General features: G+C 45.1%; 1 protein-coding gene across 1 annotated transcript in view; it reads right to left on the bottom strand.

The window, feature by feature from the left end:
- LOC137428875 (natural resistance-associated macrophage protein 2) overlaps window positions 1-7,240 on the bottom strand; it is a 141,605-nt gene extending 134,365 nt beyond the window's left edge. Inside the window, exon 1 of the mRNA XM_078780748.1 lies at window positions 7,005-7,240. The gene's annotated coding sequence lies outside the window, so the exon portion shown is untranslated. The remainder of the gene's footprint in view (window positions 1-7,004) is intronic.
- Between the last annotated feature and the right edge of the window lie 12,557 nt (window positions 7,241-19,797).

Genomic DNA, 19,797 nt, shown 5'->3' with positions numbered 1-19,797 from the left:
CGTTGAGTGTATTTAAGTATACAGTCACGTGAAAAAGTAAAGACACCCCATGTAAAGTTTTGACTTTTTCAACATATTTCAACATACAGCTATTTGATCTTCATTTCAACACTATTGATAGATGAAGGTGATATAATATAACAAATATCTTGAAACATTTACATTTTGTAGTCCATTGTATAATTTAAATAAACATAAATGCAAATTTCGCATGTGGAAAAAGTAAGTACACCCCTACATTTATCACTACTTCAAATACCTAAAATTAGAATTAGGTGCACCAGCTCAGGTGCAAATGATTAGAACATCGTTAGAGAGGATCTTGGAGGAACCTGTCTTATTTAAACCTCAGACATTTAGTTTGGTTTGCTCTTTGTTGTTGAAGTGTGCGGCGTCACCATGCCTAGATCAAAAGAGCTCTCTGAGGCCTTCAGAAAGAAGGTTATAGATGCCTACGAGTCTGGGAAGGGATTTAAAAAGATCTCCAAACAAATTGAAATCAATCATTCGACTGTCCGGAAGATCATCTACAAGTGGAGAAGATTCCAAACAACTGCCAACTTGTTCAGGCCAGGCCACCCCAGCAAGTTCAGCCCGAGAGCAGACCGCAAGATGCTGAAATAAGTCTCTAAGAACCCCAGAATGTCATCACGGGACCTACAGGTAGCTCTTGTCACTGTTGATGTCAAAGTGCACGAGTCTACCATTAGAAAGAGGCTGCACAAATTTGATCTACATGGGAGGTGTGCCAGGAGGAAACCTTTGCCCTCCAGAAAGAACATCAGGGCAAGACGAAAGTTTGTTAATGAACACCTAGTCAAAGACCAGCACTTCTGGAACAATGTGCTCTGGACAGATGAGTCAAAGGTAGAGCTATTTGGCCACAGTACCAGAAGACATGTTTGGCGAAAACCAAACACAGCATTTGACCACAATAACGTGATACCAACTGCAAAGCATTGTGGTGGAAATATTATGGTTTGGGGCAGCTTTGCTGCATCGGGGCCTGGGCAGCTCACCATCATAGAATCCACTATGAATTCTTCATTGTACCAGAGGATGCTTGGGGATAATGTGAGGCCATCTGTCGGAAAGTTGAAGCTCAACCGAAGATGGACCTTGCAACATGACAATGACCCTAAACATCCCAGTAAATCCACCAAGGAATGGCTGAAAAGAAAGAAATGGAGGGTTCTGGAATGGCCAAGTCAAAGCCCGGATCTAAATCCCATCGGGAAGTTGTGGGCGGATTTGAAACGAGCTGTGCATGCAATTGTGCATGCTGTGCAACAATTTTTTGTTGAATAAATTATTGCAAAGTCAATTTTTCATTGTTTTTTTGTTCAATAAGATCACCTTTATCTATCGATACTGTTTAAATGAAGATCAAATATTGATATGTACACATATGTTAAAAAGATAACAAAAACATTTAATGGGGTGTGCTTACTTTTTCCACATGTGAAATTTGCATTTATGTGTATTTAAATTATACAATGGACTCCAAAATGTAAATGTTTCATGATATTTGTTATATTATATCACCTTTATCTGTCAATATTGTTGAAATGAAGATCAAATTTGGCGACCACCGACCTGGTGCGACGGGACCAGCACAGGTCAGATCTCTGAGGGCCTTTCACTCACTCACCGCAGGCAGGTAGGTGGTCTTTCTGTCTTCAACCGACTCCTCTCCGGCCTTGCTCCCCCAGCTCTCTCTGTGCTCTGTCCCCCAAATATTCCTACAGGTCGCACAAGATCTGCCAGCAACCCTCTGATGGTTAAACTGCCGAAATCTCGGCTCTCTGCTCACCTTCACTCTTTCATTCCTCTTTTCTCCCTCCTGTGGCACAAACTCCCACACTCCCTTCAATCCCTCTCCTCCCTCCAGGTCTTTAAAACAGCTGTTCACCACCATCTCTTATCTTCCCCCATCCATAACCTTGATCTTTTCTACCCCCACTAATTCACCCCAGATCCACCTTGTTTGAAATTCCAACTTATTTCCTGGAAATCCTGGCAGTGTCCATATGTTTATACCTCTCCCACCCGCCCCCCCTTTCACATGCCTCCCCCCCTTCACATGCCTCCCCCCCTTCACATGCCTCCCCCCCCAAAGCCCTCTCCCTCCCACAGATCTCTCGATGTCTCCATGTCTCTCGGTCCCTGCTCTCAAATGTTGTGTTTGTGTCCTTCCCCCTCTCTCCCCATCTTGTCTACCGCTCCCGATGTTATGTGTTTTATGTGTCTGTTTGTCTTTCTGTGTGATTAATGTTCGCTCTTTCACGAGCCTCGATCTTGTATACAAAAAAAAAAAAAAAAAAAAAAAAAAAAATAGCTGTATGTTGAAATATGTTGAAAAAGTCAAAACTTTACATGGGGTGTACTTACTTTTTCACGTGACTGTATATTGTTTTGTTTTTTTCAAATCGTTTTTTCCGAATTCTTTGCTGAATTCACTCTAAATTTCGACAAAATTATTTAGGCCATGAGTTCCGATCATAAAAATCTATACTACCACAGGCTGCGAGAGTGCATGTGCTCGCTATACATGGCCAGCTAGGGGACTGATGGGGGGAGGGGAGGCGGACAATTAAAGGCAGCACCGAACGCAGCGCACTGGGACCCCAGAGCACATGCGCTCAGCCGGCCAGCTCTCACACAGCCCGGGACCCCCAAAAAGCGAACAAATCAGCAGATACCTTCGAGCCACACAGCTCAGACTCCCAGAAAACAAGCAGACAACCAGCCAGTTCTCACAGCACAGGGACCCCGACAGACAGAGCCACTCAGCCGGGACCATCGAACTACACGGCCCTAGAGAGTGAGTGCACAGCAAGCCAGCTCTTACACAGCGTGGGACCCCCAGAGAGACAGAGCCACACAGCCGGGACCATTGAATCACACAGCCAGACCCCCCAGAGGGTCAGTGCACAGCAAGCCAGCTCTCACACATAGTGGGACCCCCAGAGAGCGAACCAATCAGCAGATACGAATGAGCCACACAGCCGGGACCCCCCAGAGAGTGAGTGCACAGCAAGCCAGCTCTCACACAGCATGGGACCCACAAAAAGCAAACCAATCAGCAGATACCTTCGAGCCACACAGCCCAGACTCCCAGAAAACAAGCAAACCAGCCAGTTCTCACAGCATAGGGACCCCCGGAGAGAGAGAGAGAACCACTCAGCTGGGACCATCGAACCACATGGCCCAAGAGAGTGAGCGCACAGCAAACCAGCTCTTACACAGCATGGGACCCCCAGAGAGACAGAGCCACACAGCCGGGACCATCGAGCCACACAACCGAAGAGAGTGAGCGCACAGCAAACCAGCTCTTACACAGCATGGGACCCATAGAGAGACAGATCCACACAGCCGGGACCATTGAATTACACAGCCGAACCCCCAGATGGTGAATGCACAGCAAGCCAGCTCTCACACATCGTGGGACCCCCTGAGAGCAAACCAATCAGCAGATACCAACGAGTCACACAGCCGGGACCCCCCAGAGGGTGAGTGCACAGCAAGCCAGCTTTCACACATCGTGGGACCCCCAGAGAGCAAACCAATCAGCAGATACCAACGAGTCACACAGCCAGGACCCCCCCAGAGATTGAGTGCACAGCAAGCCAGCTCTCACACAGCGTGGGACCACCAGAGAGCGAACCAATGAGTAGATATCATCGAGCCACACAGCCGGGACCCCCCAGAGAGTGAGTGCACAGCTAGCCAGCTCTCACACAGCCCGAGACCCCCAAAGAGCGAAGCAATCAGCAGATACCTTCGAGCCACACAGCCCAGACTCCCAGAAAACCCAGCCCAGACTCACTGGGACTGACACAATCTGTCAATTTCCCGACCCGGATCTCAGTCAACGGAGCAGCTTCTCTTCTGGACTTGGTTATGACTAACTTCCCTGAAAATGTCTGCTGCTCTTCTTCTGCTCCAATCGGCTCATCTGATCATGTGCTTGTTAAAGTGGACATCTCTCTGACCATTCTCAGGGAGCCTACTCAGCGTGGACGAGTCTGGCATTTCACTCAGGCCAACCGGCACGGTCTTCAAGCAGCCATCAATCATCTGGACTGGTCTCCCATCTCTACCACCTCTGACATCAACTCATCCTGGGAATTCTTCCAAAGTAAATTGCTCTCTCTCATGCACAGATTTATCCCATCTCGTCTTCAGTTGTCATACCCTTCCTCCCATCCATGGTACACGGAATCTTGTGGTGAGGCTGTTGCCCAGAAACAATCCAACTGAAGGCAATCTCATTTCCTTTCACAAAACCCGAAACAAGTGTGTGTCCACCCTCAGGAGAGCCAGGAAACAATATCTCTCCATTCTCAAGACCGAACTCTCTTATCTGTCTCCCTCTTCCAAATCCTGGTGGCGTCTGGTCAAATCTGTTTCTGGTGTTTGTTCCCCCTCCATCCCCTCCCTTACCTCAAACGGCTACAAAACTGACTCCGCACGTGAAAAAGCTGAATGCCTCAACTCTGTGTTTGCCTCTAAATCTCGTGTCCCAAACCCATCCCTCTCTGTACCCACCATACCCACTACCCAGTCATACTCAGCTGCTCCTGGACTCTGTGTCCTTTCCTCCTGACAAGGTGGAAAAGTTTCTGTCACCCCTCGACTCTGATTCTGCAACTGGACCTGACGGCATCAGCCCACAGGTCCTAAAATCCTGTCCTTCCGCTCTTTAACTCCCTCTCTCTGTTCTCTTCACCCTCTCTTTTGCTCAAGGTCAACTACCATCTGCTTGGAAATCAGCCAACATCACCACTTTGCACAAAAAAGGTGCAAAAACAGATCCTAGCAACTACAGACCAATCAGCCTTCTCCCAATTATCAGCAAAGTCATGGAATCCATCATTGCTTCGGATATGAAATCTTTCCTCTTCTCCAATGGCTTGATCTATGATCATCAATTTGGTTTCAGACCAGGTCACTCTACTCTGGACATGCTGCTTCTGCTGTCTCAACAATGGATGGAGGTCCTCAATGCCAAACAGGAAATTAGAGCTGCCTCCCTCGACATATCACATGCCTTCGATACGGTCTGGCACCCCGCTCTGCTCACCAAACTCTCCTCCTTTGGTATCCATGGAAATCTCCACGCATGGCTGGCGGACTTCCTCTCTAGTCGTAGTCAACGTGTGGCCCTGAATGGGTTTCTCTCATCTCCTCTTCCTGTTCAGGCTGGAGTTCCCCAAGGCAGTGTTCTGGGCCCTGTGCTTTTTCGGGTCTTCATCAATGATCTCTCTGACTCTCTTGAAAATCCTCTCTATCTCTTTGCTGATGACTCCACTCTCTGTCGCTCCATTCCTCATCCCTCATATCGGCAGTCTGCAGCCTCCTCACTCTCTGCAGACCTGGACAAAATCACAGACTGGGCAAACAAGTGGAACATGTCTTTCAATCCTGACAAATCTCACACTCTTACGATGTCTCTCTGAAAAGACAGACTGGACTACCCTCCCATCTACTTTCTGAATAATCCTCTCCAAGAAGTTCTGTCACTCAAGCTTTTGGGTCTCACTATCTGCCATGATCTTTCCTGGGAAAACCACATTTCCAAGCTGGCCTCCAAAGCCAGTCGCCGACTGGGCATCCTCCGTCGTGTGAAGTCCTTCCTTGGCACACCTGAGCTCCTCACCACATACAAGGCTTTCATCCGCAGCTCAATGGAGTACTGCTCTCCCCTCTGGGCTGGTGCTCCTGCCTCGCACCTAGCTCGTCTTCACGCTGTTGAAACCAAAGCGTTCAGAATCATTGGAATGTCCCGCGATGACGCTATCTCTGAGGGCCTTTCACTTACTCACCGCAGGCAGGTTAGTGGTCTTTCCGTCTTCTACCGACTCCTCTCCGGCCTTGCTCCCCCAGCTCTCTCGGGGCTCTGTCCCCCAAATATTCCTACAGGTCGCACAAGATCTGCCTGCAACTCTTTTATGGTTAAACTGCCAAAATCAAGACTCTCTGCTCACCTTCACTCCTTCATTCCTCTTTTCTCCCGCCTCTGGAACAAACTCCCTCACTCTCTTCAATCCCACTCCTCCCTCCAGGTCTTTAAAACGGCTGTTCACCACCATCTCTTATCTTCCCCCATCCAAAACCTTGATCTTTTCTACCCCCGCTAATTTCACCCCAAATCCACTTTTTTGAGGTGCCGACTTCTTTCCTGGAAGTCCTTGGTGTCTTAACGTTTTATACCTATCCTGCCTCCCCCCAGGCCCTCTCCCTCCCACACATCTCCCGATGTCCCTGCTCTCAAATGTTGTGCTTGTGTGCTTCCTCCCCTTCTCTCCCGATCTTGTCGACCGCTCCCCTTTTTATATACTTTGTTTGCTTGTTTGTTTGATAAATGTTAGCTCTTTCACGAGCCTCGACTCTGTATACAAAAACAAAGAAAAAAAAAAGAAAAAAAAAAGCAGACAACCAGTCAGTTCTCACAGCACAGGGACCCCGACAGACAGAGCAACTCAGCCGGGACCATCGAACTACACGGCTCTAGAAAGTGAGTGCACAGCAAGCCAGCTCTCACACAGCGTGGGACCCCAAAGAGCAAGCCAGCTCTCACACAGACTGAGGCGACCCCAAAGAGCAAGCCTGTCAGCCGGGTCCATTCTTCGGCGTTCTTGCTCAGCCCGTTATGGAAAGACCGAGTTTGTTACATTATATCGCATTTTTAAGAGCATGATTTTATGGAATCATTTTTGGTTGACGTATGTGCAAAGAAATTTAGATCTCTGCTAAATGTACAATTTCACGTAAAATTTGGACCCTCACAAAACGTTCATAAGTGGTTATCATACACAGTACCTGACCAATCGTTTTACCTGTTCTACCTGTCCGTCGTCGCAGATCGCGACACCAGCTTTCAGCTGCAACATTACAGTTCTTCATTCTAAAAAGGACTTCAAAGTCTTCAATGAGGGAGTGCGCTACCCTAAAAGACATATCAACAGCTTCCATGTCAGACACCTTGTCTCGAGACTTACCTGAGTACAAAGATCAACAGTGAGCCGAAATAACTCGGACTCGCCAGGGAACTGCAACCTCGGCCTGGATTGTAGAACTTTCAAAGGAGAAAACGAGAGGCCACGGCTGCTCAAAGGAAAACGTTTTAATTTACTGGAACAAAGTTCCTCATGCGTGCTCAGAGCAGGATGTTACAAGACCATCCACTGGTGACTAACGTCCAACCAATGCGTTTGGACGTGTAGTTACGAACTCCGATGACAAATAGTGGGTGTGGGTTCAAACAGAGCTCTACAGGATTCGTGGAGGAGAAACAATATTCAAATTACATTTCCTTCTGCTTTTATGATCATAATAGAAAATCGATGCCCCATAACTTCTGAATTTATATGTTTCAATGAAACTTTTCACAGATATGTATTTGTCCCTTATATAGAAACTTAGAAATGGGAATCAATCTCTTTCAGACAAAGGAACTCTTTTTGTGCACCAAGTCGAGGCTCATATGAGGGCTAAAACTTTTCTGCCACCTCTTGCTTCAAACCCAAAGAGTCAAAAGGGTCACGAGGCCACACTTTTTGTGGTCTGAATTTGGTCTTATCCTTTATTCCCACTTATTCTACGCTGCTCATGTTCCTTCACAGAGTTGGACTAGAGTGAAGCTCAAAAGGGTCTTCTTTTGCCGGCATGGTGTTGGTTTAGCGGTTAGGGTGCGGCTTAAGATCCTAGGATCCTGGGTTTGAATCCTGGTGTTGGCTTAGCGGTTAGGGTGCCGGCTTGGGATCCTAGGATCCTGGGTTCGAATCCCGGTCGATCGCTGAATTAACACCAGGGGGTTGACTCAGCCTGTCATCCTTCCGAGGTCGGCAAATTGAGTACCAGTTCACTGGTAATTCCTTGTGTGTCGCAAAGGGCGACCAACAGGGTTGGCGGCAGGAAGGGCATCCGGCCGTAAAACATTGCTTCAAAAAGGGGACCACGGTGCCCGAAAAAAGACCAACCCCTGCTCTGCGGGGAAAAATGGCCTCTAAAGGTGGTTCAACAGGGGGCTTTGTGAAAGGAACTGAGATTGCCTTCAGTTGGATTTGCCTTCCAAGAGGCAAAGGCAAGTTGTTTCAGGGTAACTGCCTCACCACAAGATTCAGTGTACCATGGACGGGAGGGAGGGTAAGACAACTGAAGACGAGATGGGATAAATCTGTGCTAAAGTGTTTATCAAAGGGGTTCTAAAGGGTAATTCTAAAGGGTTCTATAGGGTAATTCTAAAGTGTTTTTCTGAAGGGTTCTAAAGGGTACCATGGACGGGAGGGAGGGTAAGACAACTAAAGACAATATGGGATAAATCTGTGCTAAAGTGTTTATCAAAGGGGTTCTAAAGGGTAATTCTAAAGGGTTCTATAGGGTAATTCTAAAGTGTTTTTCTGAAGGGTTCTAAAGGGTACCATGGACGGGAGGGAGGGTAAGACAACTGTAGACGATATGGGATAAATCTGTGCTAAAGTGTAATTCTAAAGTGTTTATCTAAGGGGTTCTAAAGGGTAATTATAAAGGGTTCTATAGGGTAATTCTAAAGTGTTTTTTCTGAAGGGTTCTAAAGGGTAATTATAAAGGGTTCTTTAAGGTACTTCTAAAGTGTTTATAAAAGGGGTTCTAAAGGGTAATTCTAAAGGGTTCTATATGGTAATTCTCAAGTGTTTATCAAAGGGGTTCTAAAGGGTAATTATAAAGGGTTATTTTGGGTAATTCTAAAGTGTTTATAAAAGGGGTTCTAAAGGGTAATTATAAAGGGTTATTTAGGGTAATTCTAAAGTGTTTATCAAAGGGGTTCTAAAAGGTAATTATAAAGGGTTCTATAGGGTAATTATAAAGGGTTATTTAGGATAATTCTAAAGTGTTTATCAAAGGGGTTCTAAAAGGTAGTTATAAAGGGTTCTAAAGGGTAATTATAAAGGGTTATTTATGGTAATTCTAAAGTGTTTATCAAAGGGGTTCTAAAGGGTAATTATAAAGGGTTCTATAGGGTAATTCTAAAGTGTTTATCTGAGGGCTTCTAAAGGGTACCATGGACGGGAGGAAGGGTATGACAACTGAAGGCGAGATGGGATAAATCTGTGCTAAAGTGTAATTCTAAAGTGTTTATCAAAGGGGTTCTAAAGGGTAATTATAAAGGGTTCTATAGGGTAATTCTAAAGGGTTATTTATGGTAATTCTAAAGTGTTTATCAAAGGGGTTCTAAAAGGTAGTTATAAAGGGTTCTAAAGGGTAATTATAAAGGGTTATTTATGGTAATTCTAAAGTGTTTATCAAAGGGGTTCTAAAGGGTAATTATAAAGGGTTCTATAGGGTAATTCTAAAGTGTTTTTCTGAGGGGTTCTAAAGGGTAATTATAAAGGGCTCTATCAGGTAATTATATCGGGTTCTAAAGCGTAATTATAATGGGGTTCGTTAGTTTCCAGGCTTTGCCTATTTCATGTTAAAAATGTCAAACTGTACCACTTTCTTCAGACACAACTGCGATTTTTTTTTTTTTTACTGTCTGCCTGCCTGGCAGTCAAACAAAATCGAAAATCATTCCAATCAGGAAACCTACCTTTTGTAAGGATGTTATAAAGAACACAAACAACCCGCATTCATTATGAAAGTAATGTGTTAGCTCGGGTGATGTAATAGCCACTTCGTCAAGGGCGGTAAATTCCGCAATTAGTTTAAAAAAAATGAATTTTAGTCATGAATCTATTTTAATTTAATCATGTACTTGAACACTGTTGAACACAAATCGTCTTCTTATCACTTCCAAGAACCTTCAGTTTAGCAGTACTTGGACATGTTTTATAAGGTGGTGTATAAATATTTCAATAGCACAAAATTTCCGATTTTTAAAAATAATCTTTAAAATCATTATTTTATTAAAATTGACTATACTTGAACACTACATGGGGTATTGTGTTATATGAACTCTGTAGTTTCTCTCGGGGGTAAAATCATCAATCCTCTCATGCAACATCTTTTTTTGACACATTTTGCATTTTATTCAAATCCGTTTTTTTTTTGGTATACAGAATCGAGGCTCGTTAAAGAGCGAACATTTATCACACAAAAAAATCAAACAGACACACAAAACATATATTAAGGGTAGAGATAGACAAGATGGGGAGAGAAGCTGAAGGGGAAGCACACAAACACAACATTTGAGAGCTGGGACATCGGGAGATCTGTGGGAGGGCTTGGGGGAAGGAAGCGTGGGAAGGGGGGGAGGAAGCGTGGGAAGGGGGGGAGGGGTGGGCGACGTATAAAACACAAGGATACTGCACGGACTTCCAGGAAGGAAGTTGGTATTTCAAAAAAGTGAATCTGGGGTGAAATTAGCAGGGGTAGAAAAGATCGAGGTTTTGGATGGGGGAAGATAACAGATGGTGGCGAACAGCTGTTTTAAAGACCTGGAGGGAGGAGTGGGATTGAAGAGAGTGAAGGAGTTTGTTCCAGAGGCGGGAGAAAAGAGGAATGAAGAAGTGAAGGTGAGCAGAGAGTCTTGATTTTGGCAGTTTAACCATGAGAGGGTTGCGGGCAGATCTTGTGGGACCTGCAGGAATATTCGAGGGACAGAGCCCAGAGAGAGCTGGGGGAGCAAGGCCGGAGATGAGTCGGTAGAAGACAGAAAGACCACCAACCTGCCTGCGGTGAGTAAGTGAAAGGCCCTCGGAGTTAGCTTCATCGCGGGAGATTCCAATGATTCTGAAAGCTTTGGATTCAACAGCATGAAGCCGAGCTAGGAGTGAGGCAGGAGTACCGGCCCAGAGGGGAGAACAATATTCCATTGAGCTGCAGATGAAAGCCTTGTATGTGATGAGAAGCTCAGGTGTGCCAAGGAATAAATGTTTCAGTTTAGCATTCAATTAGATTAAGGTGTACCTCATGTTTATCATTCATTTTACTCATGAACGTCAGGCTGGGCCAGGCAGTTCATGAAAGACTTTGGCCGAGCTAACCAAGGTCAACCCCACAAGTGGAAATAATTGTGGTGGTTAAAGAAAAAAGGAAGAAGAAGTTATCTTCTGTCCATTCAAACCGCTTTCTGAAATTATCACCATGGATCTTCTATCTTTTGTTTTAAGTTGTTTGTCTACCCAAATGCTCAAACCTGTCTCCTTCCTCCAAATCCTGGTGGCGTCTGGTCAAATCCGTTTCTGATGTTTGTTCCCCCTCCATCCCCTCCCTTACCTCAAATGGCAACACAGTTGACACCGCACGTGACAAAGCCGAATGCCTCAACTCTGTGTTTGCCTCAAAATCTTGTGTCCCAAACCCATCTCTCTCTGTTCCCACCTTACCCAGTCGAACCCAACTGCTCCTGGACTCTGTGTCCTTCTCTCCTGACAAGGTGGAGAAGTTTTTGTCTAACCTCGACTCTGATTCTGCAACTGGACCAGACGGCATCAGCCCACGGGTCCTAAAAGCCTGCTCTTCCGCTCTTGCTCGCCCTCTCTCTGTTCTTTTCACCCTCTCTTTTGCTCAAGGTCATCTGCCAGCATCTTGGAAATCAGCAAACATTACTGCTTCACACAAAAAAGGTGCAAAAACAGATCCTTGCAACAACAGACCAATCAGCCTGCTCCCAATGATCAGCAAAGTCATGGAATCCATCATTGCTTCAGATATCAAATCTTTCTCTTCTCCAATGGCTTGATCTCTGATCATCAATTTGGATTCAGACCAGGTCATTCTACTCTGGACATGTTTCTTCTGCTGTCTCAACAATGGATGGAGGTCCTCAATGCCAAACAGGAAATCAGAGCTGTCTCCCTTGACATATCACGTGCCTTCGATACGGTCTGGCACCCAGCTCTGCTCACCAAACTCTCCTCCTATGGTATCCATGGAAATCTCCACGCATGGCTTGCGGACTTCCTCTCTGGTCGTAGGCAACGTGTGGCCCTGAATGGATTTCTCTCATCTCCCCTGCCTGTTCTGGCTGGAGTTCCCCAAGGTAGTGTTCTGGGCCCTGTAATATTTCTGGTCTTCATCAATGATCTCTCCGACTCTCTGGAAAATCCTCTCTATCTCTTTACTGATGACTCCACTATCTGCCGCTCCATTCCTCATCCCTCAGATCGGAAGTCTGCAGACCCTCACTATGTGCAGACCTGGACAAAATCACAGACTGGTCAAACAAGCGGAACATGTCTTTCAATCCTGACAAATCTCACACTCTTACTATGTCTCTCCGAAAAGACCGACTGGAAAACCCTCCCATCTACTTTCTCAACAATCCTCTCCAAGAAGTTCTGTCGCTCAAGGTTTTGGGTCTCACTATCTGCCATGATCTTTCTTGGGAAAACCACATTTCCAAGCTGGCCTCCAAAGCCAGTTGCCGACTAGGCATCCTCCGTTGTGTGAAGTCCTGCCTTGGCACACTTGAGCTACCTCACCACATACAAGGCTTTCATCCACAGCTCAATGGAATACTGTTCCCCCCTCTGGGCCGGTGCTCCTGCCTCACACCTAGCTCGGCTTCACGCTGTTGAAACCAAAGCATTCAGAATCATTGGAATCTCCTGCGATGAAGCTAACTTCGAGGGCCTTTCACTCACTCACCGCAGGCAGGTTGGTGGTCTTTCTGTCTTCTACCGACTCCTCTCTGGCCTTGCTCCCCCAGCTCTCTCTGGGCTCTGTCCCCCAAATATTCCTACAGGTCGTACAAGATCTGCCTGCAACTCTTTTATGGTTAAACTGCCAAAATCAAGACTCTCTGCTCACCTTCACTCCTTCATTCCTCTTTTCTCCCACCTCTGGAACAAAATCCCTCACTCTCTTCAATCCCACTCCTCCCTCCAGGTCTTTAAAACGGCTGTTCACAACCATCTCTTATCTTCCCCCATCCAAAACCTTGATCTTTTCTACCCCCACTAATTTCACCCCAAATCCACTTTTTTGAGGTGCCGACTTCTTTCCTGGAAGTCCTTGGTGTCTTTACGTTTTATACCTATCCTGCCTCCCCCCAGGCCCTCTCCCTCCCACACATCTCCCGATGTCCCTGCTCTCAAATGTTGTGCTTGTGTGCTTCCTCCCCTTCTCTCCCGATCTTGTCGACCGCTCCCCTTTTTATATACTTTGTTTGCTTGTTTGTTTGATAAATGTTAGCTCTTTCACAAGCCTCGACTATGTATACAAAAACAAAGCAAAAAAAAAAAAAAAAGCAGAAAACCAGTCAGTTCTCACAGCACAGGGACCCCGACAGACAGAGCAACTCAGCCGGGACCATCGAACTACACGGCTCTAGAAAGTGAGTGCACAGCAAGCCAGCTCTAACACAGCGTGGGACCCCAAAGAGCAAGCCAGCTCTCACACAGACTGAGGCGACCCCAAAGAGCAAGCCTGTCAGCCGGGTCCATTCTTCGGCGTTCTTGCTCAGCCCGTTATGGAAAGACCGAGTTTGTTACATTATATCGCATTTTTAAGAGCATGATTTTATGGAATCATTTTTGGTTGACGTATGTGCAAAGAAATTTAGATCTCTGCTAAATGTACAATTTCACGTAAAATTTGGACCCTCACAAAATCGTTTTATCATAGTCAGTACCTGACCAATCGTTTTACCTGTTCTACCTGTCCGTCGTCGCAGATCGCGACACCAGCTTTCAGCTGCAACATTACAGTTCTTCATTCTAAAAAGGACTTCAAAGTCTTCAATGAGGGAGTGCGCTACCCTAAAAGACATATCAACAGCTTCCATGTCAGACACCTTGTCTCGAGACTTACCTGAGTACAAAGATCAACAGTGAGCCGAAATAACTCGGACTCGCCAGGGAACTGCAACCTCGGCCTGGATTGTAGAACTTTCAAAGGAGAAAACGAGAGGCCACGGCTGCTCAAAGGAAAACGTTTTAATTTACTGGAACAAAGTTCCTCATGCGTGCTCAGAGCAGGATGTTACAAGACCATCCACTGGTGACTAACGTCCAACCAATGCGTTTGGACGTGTAGTTACGAACTCCGATGACAAATAGTGGGTGTGGGTTCAAACAGAGCTCTACAGGATTCGTGGAGGAGAAACAATATTCAAATTACATTTCCTTCTGCTTTTATGATCATGATAGAAAATCGATGCCCCATAACTTCTGAATTTATATGTTTCAATGAAACTTTTCACAGATATGTATTTGTCCCTTATATAGAAACTTAGAAATGGGAATCAATCTCTTTCAGACAAAGGAACTCTTTTTGTGCACCAAGTCGAGGCTCATATGAGGGCTAAAACTTTTCTGCCACCTCTTGCTTCAAACCCAAAGAGTCAAAAGGGTCACGAGGCCACACTTTTTGTGGTCTGAATTTGGTCTTATCCTTTATTCCCACTTATTCTACGCTGCTCATGTTCCTTCACAGAGTTGGACTAGAGTGAAGCTCAAAAGGGTCTTCTTTTGCCGGCATGGTGTTGGTTTAGCGGTTAGGGTGCGGCTTAAGATCCTAGGATCCTGGGTTTGAATCCTGGTGTTGGCTTAGCGGTTAGGGTGCCGGCTTGGGATCCTAGGATCCTGGGTTCGAATCCCGGTCGATCGCTGAATTAACACCAGGGGGTTGACTCAGCCTGTCATCCTTCCGAGGTCGGCAAATTGAGTACCAGTTCACTGGTAATTCCTTGTGTGTCGCAAAGGGCGACCAACAGAGTTGGCGGCAGGAAGGGCATCCGGCCGTAAAACATTGCTTCAAAAAGGGGACCACGGTGCCCGAAAAAAGCCAACCCCTGCTCTGCGGGGAAAAATGGCCTCTAAAGGTGGTTCAACAGGGGGCTTTGTGAAAGGAACTGAGATTGCCTTCAGTTGGATTTGCCTTCCAAGAGGCAAAGGCAAGTTGTTTCAGGGTAACTGCCTCACCACAAGATTCAGTGTACCATGGACGGGAGGGAGGGTAAGACAACTGAAGACGAGATGGGATAAATCTGTGCTAAAGTGTTTATCAAAGGGGTTCTAAAGGGTAATTCTAAAGGGTTCTATAGGGTAACTCTAAAGTGTTTTTCTGAAGGGTTCTAAAGGGTACCATGGACGGGAGGGAGGGTAAGACAACTAAAGACAATATGGGATAAATCTGTGCTAAAGTGTTTATCAAAGGGGTTCTAAAGGGTAATTCTAAAGGGTTATATAGGGTAATTCTAAAGGGTTTTTCTGAAGGGTTCTAAAGGGTACCATGGACGGGAGGGAGGGTAAGACAACTGTAGACGATATGGGATAAATCTGTGCTAAAGTGTAATTCTAAAGTGTTTATCTAAGGGGTTCTAAAGGTTAATTCTAAAGGGTTCTATAGGGTAATTCTAAAGTGTTTTTTCTGAAGGGTTCTAAAGGGTACCATGGACGGGAGGGAGGGTAAGACAACTGAAGACGATATGGGATAAATCTGTGCTAAAGTGTTTATCAAAGGGGTTCTAAAGGGTAATTCTAAAGGGTTCTATAGGGTAATTCTCAAGTGTTTATCAAAGGGGTTCTAAAGGGTAATTATAAAGGGTTCTTTAAGGTAATTCTAAATTGTTTATAAAAGGGGTTCTAAAGGGTAATTATAAAGGGTTATTTAGGGTAATTCTAAAGTGTTTATAAAAGGGGTTCTAAAGGGTAATTATAAAGGGTTATTTAGGGTAATTCTAAAGTGTTTATCAAAGGGGTTCTAAAAGGTAATTATAAAGGGTTCTATAGGGTAATTATAAAGGGTTATTTAGGATAATTCTAAAGTGTTTATCAAAGGGGTTCTAAAAGGTAGTTATAAAGGGTTCTAAAGGGTAATTATAAAGGGTTATTTATGGTAATTCTAAAGTGTTTATCAAAGGGGTTCTAAAGGGTAATTATAAAGGGTTCTATAGGGTAATTCTAAAGTGTTTATCTGAGGGCTTCTAAAGGGTACCATGGACGGGGGGAAGGGTATGACAACTGAAGGCGAGATGGGATAAATCTGTGCTAAAGTGTAATTCTAAAGTGTTTATCAAAGGGGTTCTAAAGGGTAATTATAAAGGGTTCTATAGGGTAATTCTAAAGGGTTATTTATGGTAATTCTAAAGTGTTTATCAAAGGGGTTCTAAAAGGTAGTTATAAAGGGTTCTAAAGGGTAATTATAAAGGGTTATTTATGGTAATTCTAAAGTGTTTATCAAAGAGGTTCTAAAGGGTAATTATAAAGGGTTCTATAGGGTAATTCTAAAGTGTTTATCAAAGGGGTTCTAAAGGGTAATTATAAAGGGTTCTATAGGGTAATTCTAAAGTGTTTTTCTGAGGGGTTCTAAAGGGTAATTCTAAAGGGCTCTATCAGGTAATTATATCGGGTTCTAAAGCGTAATTATAATGGGGTTCGTTAGTTTCCAGGCTTTGCCTATTTCATGTTAAAAATGTCAAACTGTACCACTTTCTTCAGACACAACTGCGATTTTTTTTTTTTTTACTGTCTGCCTGCCTGGCAGTCAAACAAAATCGAAAATCATTCCAATCAGGAAACCTACCTTTTGTAAGGATGTTATAAAGAACACAAACAACCCGCATTCATTATGAAAGTAATGTGTTAGCTCGGGTGATGTAATAGCCACTTCGTCAAGGGCGGTAAATTCCGCAATTAGTTTAAAAAAAATGAATTTTAGTCATGAATCTATTTTAATTTAATCATGTACTTGAACACTGTTGAACACAAATCGTCCTCTTATCACTTCCAAGAACCTTCAGTTTAGCAGTACTTGGACATGTTTTATAAGGTGGTGTATAAATATTTCAATAGCACAAAATTTCCGATTTTTAAAAATAATCTTTAAAATCATTATTTTATTAAAATTGACTATACTTGAACACTACATGGGGTATTGTGTTATATGAACTCTGTAGTTTCTCTCGGGGGTAAAATCATCAATCCTCTCATGCAACATCTTTTTTTGGCACATTTTGCATTTTATTCAAATCCGTTTTTTTTTTGGTATACAGAATCGAGGCTCGTGAAAGAGCGAACATTTATCACACAAAAAAATCAAACAGACACACAAAACATATATTAAGGGTAGAGATAGACAAGATGGGGAGAGAAGCTGAAGGGGAAGCACACAAACACAACATTTGAGAGCTGGGACATCGGGAGATCTGTGGGAGGGCTTGGGGGGAGGAGGCGTGGGAAGGGGGGGAGGGGTGGGAGACGTATAAAACACAAGGATACTGCACGGACTTCCAGGAAGGAAGTTGGTATTTCAAAAAAGTGAATCTGGGGTGAAATTAGCAGGGGTAGAAAAGATCGAGGTTTTGGATGGGGGAAGATAACAGATGGCGGCGAACAGCTGTTTTAAAGACCTGGAGGGAGGAGTGGGATTGAAGAGAGTGAAGGAGTTTGTTCCAGAGGCGGGAGAAAAGAGGAATGAAGGAGTGAAGGTGAGCAGAGAGTCTTGATTTTGGCAGTCTAACCATGAGAGGGTTGCGGGCAGATCTTGTGGGACCTGCAGGAATATTCGAGGGACAGAGCCCAGAGAGAGCTGGGGGAGCAAGGCCGGAGAGGAGTCGGTAGAAGACAGAAAGACCACCAACCTGCCTGCGGTGAGTAAGTGAAAGGCCCTCGGAGTTAGCTTCATCGCGGGAGATTCCAATGATTCTGAAAGCTTTGGATTCAACAGCATGAAGCCGAGCTAGGAGTGGGGCAGGAGTACCGGCCCAGAGGGGAGAACAATATTCCATTGAGCTGCAGATGAAAGCCTTGTATGTGGTGAGAAGCTCAGGTGTGCCAAGGAATAAATGTTTCAGTTTAGCATTCAATTAGATTAAGGTGTACCTCATGTTTATCATTCATTTTACTCATGAACGTCAGGCCGGGCCAGGCAGTTCATGAAAGACTTTCGCCGAGCTAACCAAGGTCAACCCCACAAGTGGAAATAATTGTGGTGGTTAAAGAAAAAAGGAAGAAGAAGTTATCTTCTATCCATTCAAACCGCTTTCTGAAATTATCACCATGGATCTTCTATCTTTTGTTTTAAATTGTTTGTCTACCCAAATGCTCAAACCTGTCTCCTTCCTCCAAATCCTGGTGGCATCTGGTCAAATCCGTTTCTGATGTTTGTTCCCCCTCTATCCCCTCCCTTACCTCAAATGGCTACACAGTTGACACCGCATGTAACAAAGCCGAATGCCTCAACTCTGTGTTTGCCTCAAAATCTTGTGTCCCAAACCCATCTCTCTCTGTTCCCACCTTACCCAGTCGAACCCAACTGCTCCTGGACTCTGTGTCCTTCTCTCCTGACAAGGTGGAGAAGTTTTTGTCAAACCTCGACTCTGATTCTACAACTGGACCAGACGACATCAGCCCACGGGTCCTAAAAGCCTGCTCTTCCGCTCTTGCTCGCCCTCTCTCTGTTCTTTTCACCCTCTCTTTTGCGCAAGGTCATCTGCCAGCATCTTGGAAATCAGCAAACATTACTGCTTCACACAAAAAAGGTGCAAAAACAGATCCTTGCAACAACAGACCAATCAGCCTGCTCCCAATGATCAGCAAAGTCATGGAATCCATCATTGCTTCAGATATCAAATCTTTCTCTTCTCCAATGGCTTGATCTCTGATCATCAATTTGGATTCAGACCAGGTCATTCTACTCTGGACATGTTGCTTCTGCTGTCTCAACAATGGATGGAGGTCCTAAATGCCAAACAGGAAATCAGAGCTGTCTCCCTTGACATATCACGTGCCTTCAATACGGTCGGACACCCAGCTCTGCTCACCAAACCCTCCTCCGATGGTATCCATGGAAATCTCCATGCATGGCTTGCGGACTTCCTCTCTGGTCGTAGGCAACGTGTGGCCCTGAATGGATTTCTCTCATCTCCCCTGCCTGTTCTGGCTGGAGTTCCCCAAGGTAGTGTTCTGGGCCCTGTAATATTTCTGGTCTTCATCAATGATCTCTCCGACTCTCTGGAAAATCCTCTCTATCTCTTTGCTGATGACTCCACTATCTGCCGCTCCATTCCTCATCCCTCAGATCGGAAGTCTGCAGCCTCCTCACTCTGTGCAGACCTGGACAAAATCACAGACTGGTCAAACAAGCGGAACATGTCTTTCAATCCTGACAAATCTCACACTCTTACTATGTCTCTCCGAAAAGACCGACTGGAAAACCCTCCCATCTACTTTCTCAACAATCCTCTCCAAGAAGTTCTGTCGCTCAAGGTTTTGGGTCTCACTATCTGCCATGATCTTTCTTGGGAAAACCACATTTCCAAGCTGGCCTCCAAAGCCAGTTGCCGACTGGGCATCCTCCGTTGTGTGAAGTCCTGCCTTGGCACACTTGAGCTACCTCACCACATACAAGGCTTTCATCCACAGCTCAATGGAATACTGTTCCCCCCTCTGGGCCGGTGCTCCTGCCTCACACCTAGCTCGGCTTCACGCTGTTGAAACCAAAGCATTCAGAATCATTGGAACCTCCTGCGATGAAGCTAACTTCGAGGGCCTTTCACTCACTAACCGCAGGCAGGTTGGTGGTCTTTCTGTCTTCTACCGACTCCTCTCTGGCCTTGCTCCCCCAGCTCTCTCTGTGCTCTGTCCCCCTAATATTCCTACAGGTCGCACAAGATCTGCCAGCAACCCTCTTATGGTTAAACTGCCAAAATCTAGACTCTCTGCTCACCTTCAGTCTTTCATTCCTCTTTTCTCCGCCTCTGGAACAAACTCCCCCCACTCACTTAAATCCCACTCCTCCCTCCAGGTCTTTAAAACAGCTTGTTGCGGTTTTAGAACCCCTCACTTGTAAATACTTGTAAATAATTCTTGTAAATAATTCTCTTCATTTAATAAGGTCGCACCCATAGTTAGTCCACAAGCAACA

This window comes from Myxine glutinosa, chromosome 6 (assembly GCF_964187855.1).
Source record: "Myxine glutinosa chromosome 6, kmMyxGlut1.1, whole genome shotgun sequence".
NCBI classification, from domain to species: Eukaryota; Metazoa; Chordata; class Myxini; order Myxiniformes; family Myxinidae; genus Myxine; species Myxine glutinosa.
Note: the sequence above shows the minus strand (reverse complement) of the source record. Positions and strands in the feature narration are given on the sequence as shown.